This window comes from Dipodomys merriami, unplaced genomic scaffold (genome assembly GCF_024711535.1).
Source record: "Dipodomys merriami isolate MVZ:Mamm:240054 unplaced genomic scaffold, mDipMer1.0.p SCAF_110, whole genome shotgun sequence".
Classification (NCBI taxonomy): domain Eukaryota; kingdom Metazoa; phylum Chordata; class Mammalia; order Rodentia; family Heteromyidae; genus Dipodomys; species Dipodomys merriami.
The window spans coordinates 2,827,829-2,837,544 of record NW_027202383.1 but is presented as its reverse complement, the minus strand read 5'-3'; the positions used below and the strand labels follow the sequence as shown (position 1 = coordinate 2,837,544).

The 9,716-nt window shown below is 41.7% G+C and overlaps 1 non-coding gene across 1 annotated transcript; it reads left to right on the top strand.

Annotated features, from left to right (window-relative positions):
* Positions 1-211: 211 nt before the first annotated feature.
* On the top strand, positions 212-336 carry LOC138822485 (small nucleolar RNA SNORA40). Its single transcript, XR_011370473.1, has one exon. It is a non-coding gene; the product is annotated as a small nucleolar RNA SNORA40 (small nucleolar RNA).
* The last annotated feature ends 9,380 nt before the right edge of the window (positions 337-9,716 follow it).

Below are 9,716 nucleotides of genomic sequence, written 5' to 3'. Positions count from 1 at the left end.
ATTTGCCTGGCCCCACCTCCCCATGGCGTCGTTTCTGAAAGGAACTTGATTCCTGGGAAGACATCCACTGCCCATCCACACACTTGAAAACAGGAAAATCTTTACCAAAATCTTTACAGATGTGTATCAAAAGGATAAAGGAAGTATTTTATTTACAATATTTCTAAGGAAACATTAGAAGTTGTGGTCCTTAAGAAAAACCACCTCAAGTAGCACTTTGGTGTATCTTTGTTTAATTTATGACAAAGCCTTACAGACCCGTGCAAACATTAAGTCCTCTTTTGCAACCCAGAACATTGGTGAATATGAACTTTGGCACAGGTAAGAAAGAATATGTTGATTCCCACAATCGTTTGAAGAGATGGGGGTATTGTTAACGCCGGCAGTTTCACTTTGAGAATAAAGTTGATGTAAAAGCTAAAAAAAAATAGCACCCCAAATGGAATTTTTACATAAAATTTGAAAATAGCTTACAGTATTACAGTGCAAACTAATTAAGAAACATGTACAAAGAATAGTATAGAAAGAGATGGAGAAGCCGGACACCAGTGGCTCACGCCTGTCATCCTAGCTACTCAGGAGGCTGAGATCTGAGGATCACTGTTCAAAGCCAGCCCAGGCAGGAAAGTCTGTGAGACTCTTATCTCCAAATAACCACTAGAAAATGGAAAGTGGTGCTGTGACTCAAGTGGTAGAGCACTCACCTTGAGCTTGAAGAATGCAGGGACAGCTCCCAGCCCCAGAGTTCAAGCCCCATGACTGACCAAAAAAAGGAAAAAGAAAAGGAAAAAATGGGGAGTTTTGAATGCCATATGCTATTATCTAAACAAGGAGTCAGAATATTAGACCAGGGCAGGATGTTCTCATTCAATACACCACTGCCTTCCATAACCCTTTAGACATATAAAAGCTCCATCAGAAAATCCCCTGTGCACTGTAACACTTACCCACTTGAAATCAGGACTGGTATCCTGGTCTCCCTGCGGAACTAGAGACAGAAATGATGTCCTTGTCTCTCAATCTTGTTGCTTTTTCTTTTTTTCACATTTAAAAACAATCTACTTAAAAATCATCAGTCTTACATTGTAAAAGGATTACTCTGCTTTCTTGGAAGAGAATCAGCATAGGAGGAACATGGCAAACTAAAGATATAGAAGGCTGTGTCTGGGCCCCATCTCCAGGCTCCATGACCTCCTAACTCTATCCTCCCTACTCCAGCCTCTTTTAAGTAGCAGAGTCTGACAGGCAACTGCTAAGGGGCTCTGCCTGTGATGTCCAGTCCCTCAATCGTTCTGCCTCTGTCCGCCAACTTGGTTTATCTGTACCCCACCCCAGGAGCTGCCCCAGTGCAATCCACATCCAGTCCCTCTAGGAAAAGTCATTCTACTTACAAACCAATGACACCAGCCTTTCTGAGGGCATTGGATTATGGTCACAAGAAAATGGTATATATGCTTTGAAAAACCTACAGACTCTTGTTATGTACTGAATTCTGGTCCTCTGAAAGTCCCTAATGAAGATATTGGAGATAATTAAGGGGACAGGAGGTTCTGAGGGTGGAGAGCAAAGGGACAGGTGTCCCCTATGAGGGACTTGCGTTCTCTGAGCAGGTGAAATGATGAATGTCTATGAGTACACACAACCATCTCTGCGGCCTTGTGTTCTGGCAACGTTGAGGAACCATCACGTTCTTGTTCAAGAGAAACTCTGCTGGGTGGTAACAGCCGGTCCTGCGGTCAGACCACATACCATCTCCCTCCACCTGGTGTCCACTGAAGTCTGTGCTTTAATGCAGTCCCAAAGTGTTCCCTCCTCCTCTTTGGGTTTTTTTTTAATGCCTTTCACAGAGTTCACCAAGGGTCTTAATTCCTCATTCCCTTTGACTCCAGGAAATAATATTTCTTTCATCTCACTCTTCAAGAATCTTGTTTTCAGTTTTTATAAAGAGTAGCTCTAAGATTTGCATTCTTCTTCAATGATATTGCAAACATCCCTTCCTCAACTCCACCAAAAGTGTGCAAACCACAGAACTTTCACAGAAGTCATGTAAAGATGATGGAGAGAATCACTCTTGTGATGTGCAGAGACGCTTTTCTGTAAACAGAATGAACTAGATCTTTGGAACCCTCCCTGTACCTAGGCTCCTTCGAGCACCTGACTCTACTCAGTCACGTGACTCTACTCAGTCACGTGACTGTGCAGATTTTTCCACATGAGTCACTTCACTGCCATCATGGAAGATCTTAATCACATCCAATGCCCCCCTCTGGGGCACCAACCTGGGGTTGGTAGGGGAAGGGTGTGCTGTAGTGATGGTTAGCATTTGGGATGGGCTACTTAAGGTCTTCAGGTTGGGTTGCTTTGGACTTACTGAAACAAATTGATTTGCCTCATAACCTCTTCCAGAACAACTAAGCCTTTGCTATGTACCCACATGTAGTGATAGCTTCTGGAATCAGTCCTACCACCGCCACCGTTGACCTAAGCATGCTGGTGACACACCAGAATATGGACAGTAGATGACCCACAATATAAACTCACCCCCTGCTTACAGGAGTGAGCAGAGAGCAGAGAATGAGCAGATTCCGAAACACACAGAGTCCGAAGCTAATCTGTGTCAAATCCTTCCAGTCATCAACCTGAAAAATGGTAAGCAGATAATTTGAAACAGAAGTTCTATCATTCCAAGGATATAACTGATAACATAGCATATACCATTAAAATGTCCCTATTGTAATATATATATATATATATATATATATATATATATATATATATATATATATATATATATATATATTACAGGAGTTGTACACAGGAGTTACAGTTCTATAAGTCGAGCAATGGGTACAGTTCTTCTTGGACAATGTCACCCCTTCCTTTGCTTGCCCCCATGGCCCCCTCCTGTCCTTGCCCGTAAGTTGCTTAAGTTCATTTTTATACAGTGTGTATTGAATACCACTGGCTGCATTTATTCACTCTTCCTTTCTCTCTCTCCATTCCTGTGGCCTGTGTGTATTTTTATTTTTATTTTTCCTCATCAGAAGGGAATCAGAGCTTCTGCTGACATGAGATGACACTGCTTGGGCCAAGGCAGAAATTTTCTAAAACGTCACTGGAGTCCCCTTTATACTGACTGCCAGATTCTTGCAGCAACTTGTGAGCTCTCTCCACCCCAGCCTCCTAGGGCCCAATCTAATGAAAGTCTGCTTGCAAAGGAGCCTGGGAAACGTAGTTTTCAGACTTCTAGCCATCACTACAGGGGCATGAATCTTCTGCTTTGTGGGAACCTCCTGAAGCTACTCACCCTCAAAATTTTGCTAGTGTCTCCTCATTTCTCTTTGTAGCATCTTTGTCAAAGCAGTAATAAAGTTTAAATAAGTTAATCTGTTGCCAAGCAACTTACTTTTCTATGAGTGGGCCTGTCACCATGAGGGTGGCATTTCTTTACTTCCTCCATGACAAGGTACTGGCAGGTTTTAAGGAATTATACCTACACCTACAATACCAAGAGGATTCTTTTTCTTCTTTTCTAAAAATGTGCTGATTTGTATTACCTTAGACAGAATCTGTATAAAGCTAAAAAATATGAACTAACATGTCACTTTTTAAAAGCCTGTGTGCTTTTGAGAGTCATTGGCTATACCATATATTTTGTAGGTTTTCTTTTTTTTCTTTTACTTCTTTGCTTTGAAATGAAGAACATTCAGTGCCTTGCAGAAAACATCAATCCCTTCATCCTCTCTTCTTGTTTCTCAGTGCCTTTCTGTTGAGTGTTAATCATATTCTGGCACTGGCTTTGTTCCTTGAGAAAAGAATGTTCAAAACTAGCGGATGAATCATGTTTCTTGGACATATACCATGTCACACTCTCAGGCCTTTCCATCAGAAAGGTTTGAGTTTAATCTTAGCAAAGTTTACACACACACATACATACATACACACACACACACACACACACACACACACACACACACATACACACACTTTCCCACATCTACCTACTTTCTATACATGAACTGCAGGAATGAATATTTGTTGATCATTCTCTTGTTGACAAGTGCTGTTGTATGCATTATGACAGCCTTGTGCTCATTCCCCAGGTTATCTCCTTTGGTCTTGGTTTTCAGGTGAAGAAATAAGGTCCAGAGAAGTTACCACAGCCATTATCAGAAACAAGCATCAAGCCTTTGAGTCCTGATGCTAAGTGTACTCTCCATGAGGATGTCTCACGTCTTGAGCTTACATGTCATTCCCATGTCAAGCTTGTGATCACAGTAAAACCCATCAACTCAAAGGTCCTTATCTAACTCTGACTTGGAAAATGAGGAAACTATTTTATTTTTCTTTACAATTACTTTTGTTGTTTCCCATTGGTGGTGTGGGTTTGTTGTTGTTTTTCTTCTTCTCACTGTGCTTCTAAAGAAAATACTTCCATGTGCTCAAGTCTGGAGCACACAACTCCAGAAATGAGTGGCTGGAGCTGAGCAATCACTTGAGAATTTGCATCCTCATTAGCTTCTCAAAATGGGGCCTAATTCATGAGTGTATCTAAAAAACATGCCATGGAGCTATGCACCAAGTCAGCCCCCATGGTGGTTCTACCCACTGGAAAGTTTGGCCTCACATTCTGGGAGGAAAAAAAATGTTCTGCATCATTTCATTGTACTTAATATTCACAGAGTGAACTGAAAACAATCCTATTTTTAACTAGTCTATCTCTAGTCTGATAATATTTTTGCCTGGTTTCCACAACTGTACATTTTGAGAGCAATAGTTAAAACAGGAGCAAACCTATCCCTTGTAATTTCACTGGTTGAGAAGATGGAGACTTAGAAGAAGGGAAGATGGAAGTAGCACTGTAGCTTAAGTGGTAGAGCCCTAGCCTTGAGCTGAAGAACTAAGGGACAGTGCCCATACCCAGAATTCAAGCCCCACGACCAACCAAAAAAAAGAAGAAGAAGAAGATAGGGAAGAAAGCAGAACTAAACTTGTCATTAAGTGCACAAGTTCCACCAATCAAAAACATTAATCTTACTACATATGATCATCTATTACTGCTTGTCTCCTGCTGGGACTATATGGTATTGTGTCTTAAAGAAGTTTTATTTGTTTTAATACATTTAAAAATTATCTTTATCCTAGGAGATATAAAAGTCTAACTACCCACTACTTGAACTCTGAGAGGGAAGTTGTTGTTAGATTTATGTGGAGATGGTATAAGAAGAAAAATCATTTTCAAAATGACTTGGAATGGTCTGACTCCAAGAACCAAGAATCAAAATCCCTGTTTTTAGACAAGAAACTTTCCAATTTGTCATTTCTTAAAATGAGAGATTTCTAAATTCTTTTGGAAATACAAAAGCCTAATTTGTGTCACACGAAAATAGGTGTTGAATCAGTGCATGCTAGACAGAGAATGCTGCTCCAAGAACTGTACCCTATAACTATGTAAACTCGCTCCCATTCCTTGTTCTAGATCATGGCAAAGCTAAGATAGAGGGGTTGTCTTTTTACTCATTGAACTCTATGGCTAAGAAAGCATCTGAGACAGTTGAAAAATGCACATTTCTTGTTTTAATTATCTTGTTAATTCTCTCAGCAGCTACTGCCTGTCCTAGTAAGCCAGGAATGAACTTGCATTGGTTACTCTTATTCTAGCTCATCTGATCCCCAAAGGCCCCTACATGAGCATTTCATCAAAGTTTGGAAGAACCTGGAATTCCCTGCCTCATTTCCTCTTTCCCTCTCTCTTCAGATCTGCCTACCTGCAGAGGATGAGGCCAAGGATTCCCACTGATCCAATTCAAGGAACCCACTGTTGCCATAAACCTAAGTCAAGCCTCCAGCGTCTGCCCCTTCTCACTGCTTGCAACTTCATCTCCCTAGGTCCCAAGGTTCATTGTCAGTTGACTTCTCCATTTTGACTTCTTGACTATCAGCCAATCTAGCACTCATTTCATATTTTCACTTCCTGAATGCATGTAAAAGTACAAGTTACAAACAGGGAAATGATGCTTCAAATAATTCAAGAGGGAAAAAAAGTCCAGGATTAAAAATTAATTGTCAAGCAGGCTATCAATGGCAGAATTAACTATCAAGTTCGTTGCTATTTAATGTCAAAGTTCACGTCACTTATACTGCAATCTCCAATCTTTAGTAGTCACTGACTTTGTCTTCCTCCTCTTCATCTGTGTTTCCTGGTGACCCGTTAGGATACCAGTAAAAGATGTGCTAAAGGTGCTGCCAGGCCACTGGAAAGATGGGTCAAAGAGACCAAGTCCCTAAATTCCTTTACACCTCTTTCAATCTGTGGTGATCTATAATTCATCCTGTGAGTAATATGATATCATCTCTTTATTTTGCTTCATAAGGAAGGAGCTATTTAGGCCACAGCAGTCCTTTTTCATATAAAACAAGCAAATTCTCTGTGTGTGTCTCTCTGTCTCTCTGTCTGTCTCTGTCTCTGTCTGTCTCTGTCTGTCTCTCTCTCTGTCTCTCTCTCTCTATGTCTCAGGCCTATTAAGTAGAACATGTGCTGAGGATGTAAAATTAAAAGAATGACAGCAAGCAATGACCATAATTGTTTATATCCACTTTCTTTTGAATTAAAATGGAATCTGACTATGATTTTCAGATCCCACTAGGAACTCTGAACTGCCATGGGAAGAGATTCTTGATATGTAGCAGACATTTAGTCTCCTGGTATATCTTGGTGGACACCGCTGCTGATCATACTCTGTAATAAGAAAAGCAATCTGTAGATTATAAGCAATAGTCCCAATCTGCCCGCTTGATGAGATGTTCATCAGCCATGTGGAACCACTTTAGGTTCCTCAATCATTACAACACTGAAACATTTTAAAAATCCAAGCCTTGTGTCACCACATACTACATCCAGATGTAACAGGCCATTGGCGAGGGCTTCTGGTAGAATCCCAGCCTGAGGGGTGTCAGAGCATCTGCATTTACAATCCGGAGAACGCAGCACCTCATCAGGACTCCCGGAAGTCCCCCCATGGGAAGGGGAGGCACTCTGGCTTTTCCTCCTTTCCTTCTAAGACAGCTGCCCACATGCTTCTTTCAGTCACCTGGGTCATTGTTTCGTCCACACGCCTTTCTCCAGCACTGCATTTAATTGAGATGACAGAGGCGGTGGGGTAGCTTGAGAGCAGACAGGGGACCAGGCTGTTCTTAGGAACAGTTGATGCTCAGATGGGAGAGGATCTTTACCAGCTTTTGTTCCAAGAAACATGTCGTTCATACGAGAGAGAATAGATTCTCCTCCTTCTGATAATCTGCTTTAGCCTGAAAACGGATGGGCCTATAAAAGGTTGGTGCTGCTACGTTGGCAGTTCCTTCTTTTTGAAATATCGTTCCCACCCATGTACCCAGCCAGGTACCTCAGGGAGCTGGTTCAGTCCACAGCATGCCACTCCTGTACGCTCTATCCCAGCTCTGCAGGATGGGGTCACAAATGCCTGTGTTATTGATTCCTGTGCCCAAGGAGAGTTCTTCTGCAGAGATGGAGAGCTGATTCAATCAGTGGATGATCCAATAAATAACATTGAAAAGTCATTTTCTGTGTGTGGGTTTCTGGTGTATGATATAAATCCATCATAGATTTGTCCCACTCATTCAAATTTCTCCGAGTAGCTCTAATAATAGATTGACTTTCTAGGATTTGCCAAACCCAGGGCAATCATCCAGGGTCAGAACCATTGAGCCGCACCTGAAATAGTGGATCACTTCATCTCCCGCGTACATGCACACTCACATGAATGCAGAATTCACATGTTCATCTGACAGGTATTGAAGTAGAGATGGGAGCAGAGGGTTTCAAGAGAAAAAGACATAAAAGTCATACTTCTGAACAAACATTCATTATAAAACCATTTCCTGGATCTACCTGTGGTTTATTTTTAATTATTCTTTAGCATGCTTTCTTTCTTTCTTTCCTTCTTTTTTTTCTTTTTTCTTTCTTTTTTTCCTTTTTCTCTTTCTTCCCTTCCTTCCTTCTCTCTTCCCTCCTTTCTTCTTTCCTCCATCCCTCCTTCTCCCTCCCTCCCTTCCTTCCATCCTTCTTTCCTTCTCTTCTTCCTTCCTTTTTTCTGATTTTGGAGATATTTTTGCTTGCTGAGGTTGAACTCAGGGTCTCACACATGCTCAACAACCACTCTACTGCTGAGCTACATCCCCCAGCCTATCATAGTCTTTCTCTTCAGCAGAAAGAATCACTGATACATGGGCAGCCAAGAGCAGAATCTTTTCTGCCACCACAGCAACAGCCCAGGGACATCATCTCTCTGGACAAGTACAGGATAGTTCCCTTTCTCCTGACACCAGGCCAACAAAGCCTCTGAATTCCCTGAACTCAGAATTCCAAGTACAAGAGCTAATTCTTGGAGTCCAACCTGAAAGATAAACATAGAAGATCCTGTCTGCAAGTGTTACCTTTACTCTTCTCCATAATAAAAACAATTACAATAACAATGATTTTTAAATCCAGATTTTCTGTCAAATAGAAAAGGAAAACCTTTGCAAAAACCCTCCCTTCCTTTCCTATTTACTGAAGGGTAGCTCCCAGATGACCCCATCCTTTGCTGCTCTAGTTGCTGTCCTACATTTAGTTTTTCCCTTTTTTGAATATTTTTATTATCTTTAAGTATTTGTACAAAGGAGTTGCTATTCAACCAAGCAGTTTATAAATACAGTGTGTCTTGATCAGTGTCGTCAATTCCAACATTCAAGATTCTCACTCACCCTCCCAAGCTATTCCTTCCTTCACTTTTCATTTTTAGGCTACATATTGATTTCGTTTTTGCCTTTTACAAGGCAGTTTATGGATACAATGCGTCTTGGTCTCTGTCATTCCTCCATCTTTACCTCCCTTTGGCGCCCCCCCCCTTGTTGTTGTCAATTCCATGGAATATACAATGAATTCCTGCCTGCAGGAATTTTTCTGCCCCTCTTCTTTTGGCCCTGCCTTCCTCTCTTGCAAGTGCCCTCTTCCTGGTACTCACTTTGTTTCATTTTTTTTTTCTTATTTGAGAACTATTGATTGTGCTACAATCTGCACAAAGATCTCGATGTGGTCGTTGATGAAATTAAACTGTAGGATTTCAGCAATCTGATGTTCAGTGCCCAGAAAGTCATACTCTAGAAACTTCAGTTCTGACCTAGCAAAAGCAGGCTTTGTTCACAGAGAAAAAACACAGGAGCAGGGAAACTCAGGCCAGCTTTTACATGAAGGATTTTTTCAAGGTCAAAAAGAAAAAATCTCCAGGAAATGAATGGCACGGATGCTTGGATAAGTGAGTTCACTGCCAGCTCCGTTGGGGTGAGTCTGTGGTGCGTTGGACCATGAGACTGAATTACTCTGGGGCCTAACCCTCTCCCCAGAGGAAGACTCCATTCAGATTGCTGAGGAATTGAATCCAACTTCCCAGAGCAGAGATTTCCCTTGCTTCCATTTGTATGGCCCTCGGAATTGTCTCTGTGTAAAGTCGCCTCAGCTCTAACTGGTCAGGAGCTGGGCGCTCACTACCATAGTTGGACAAGCTCTGTGGCTGACCCCCATTCCACATGACTGAAGTTCTGTTGGGAAAGCCAGAGTCCAAGATGAATGAGTTACTTACAACTGCTCCCAAAGCCATCTGCTCAAGTTCCCATGCAGGGGTTCCCCCCCCAAACCCACTCATGTGTTCCTGGCACAC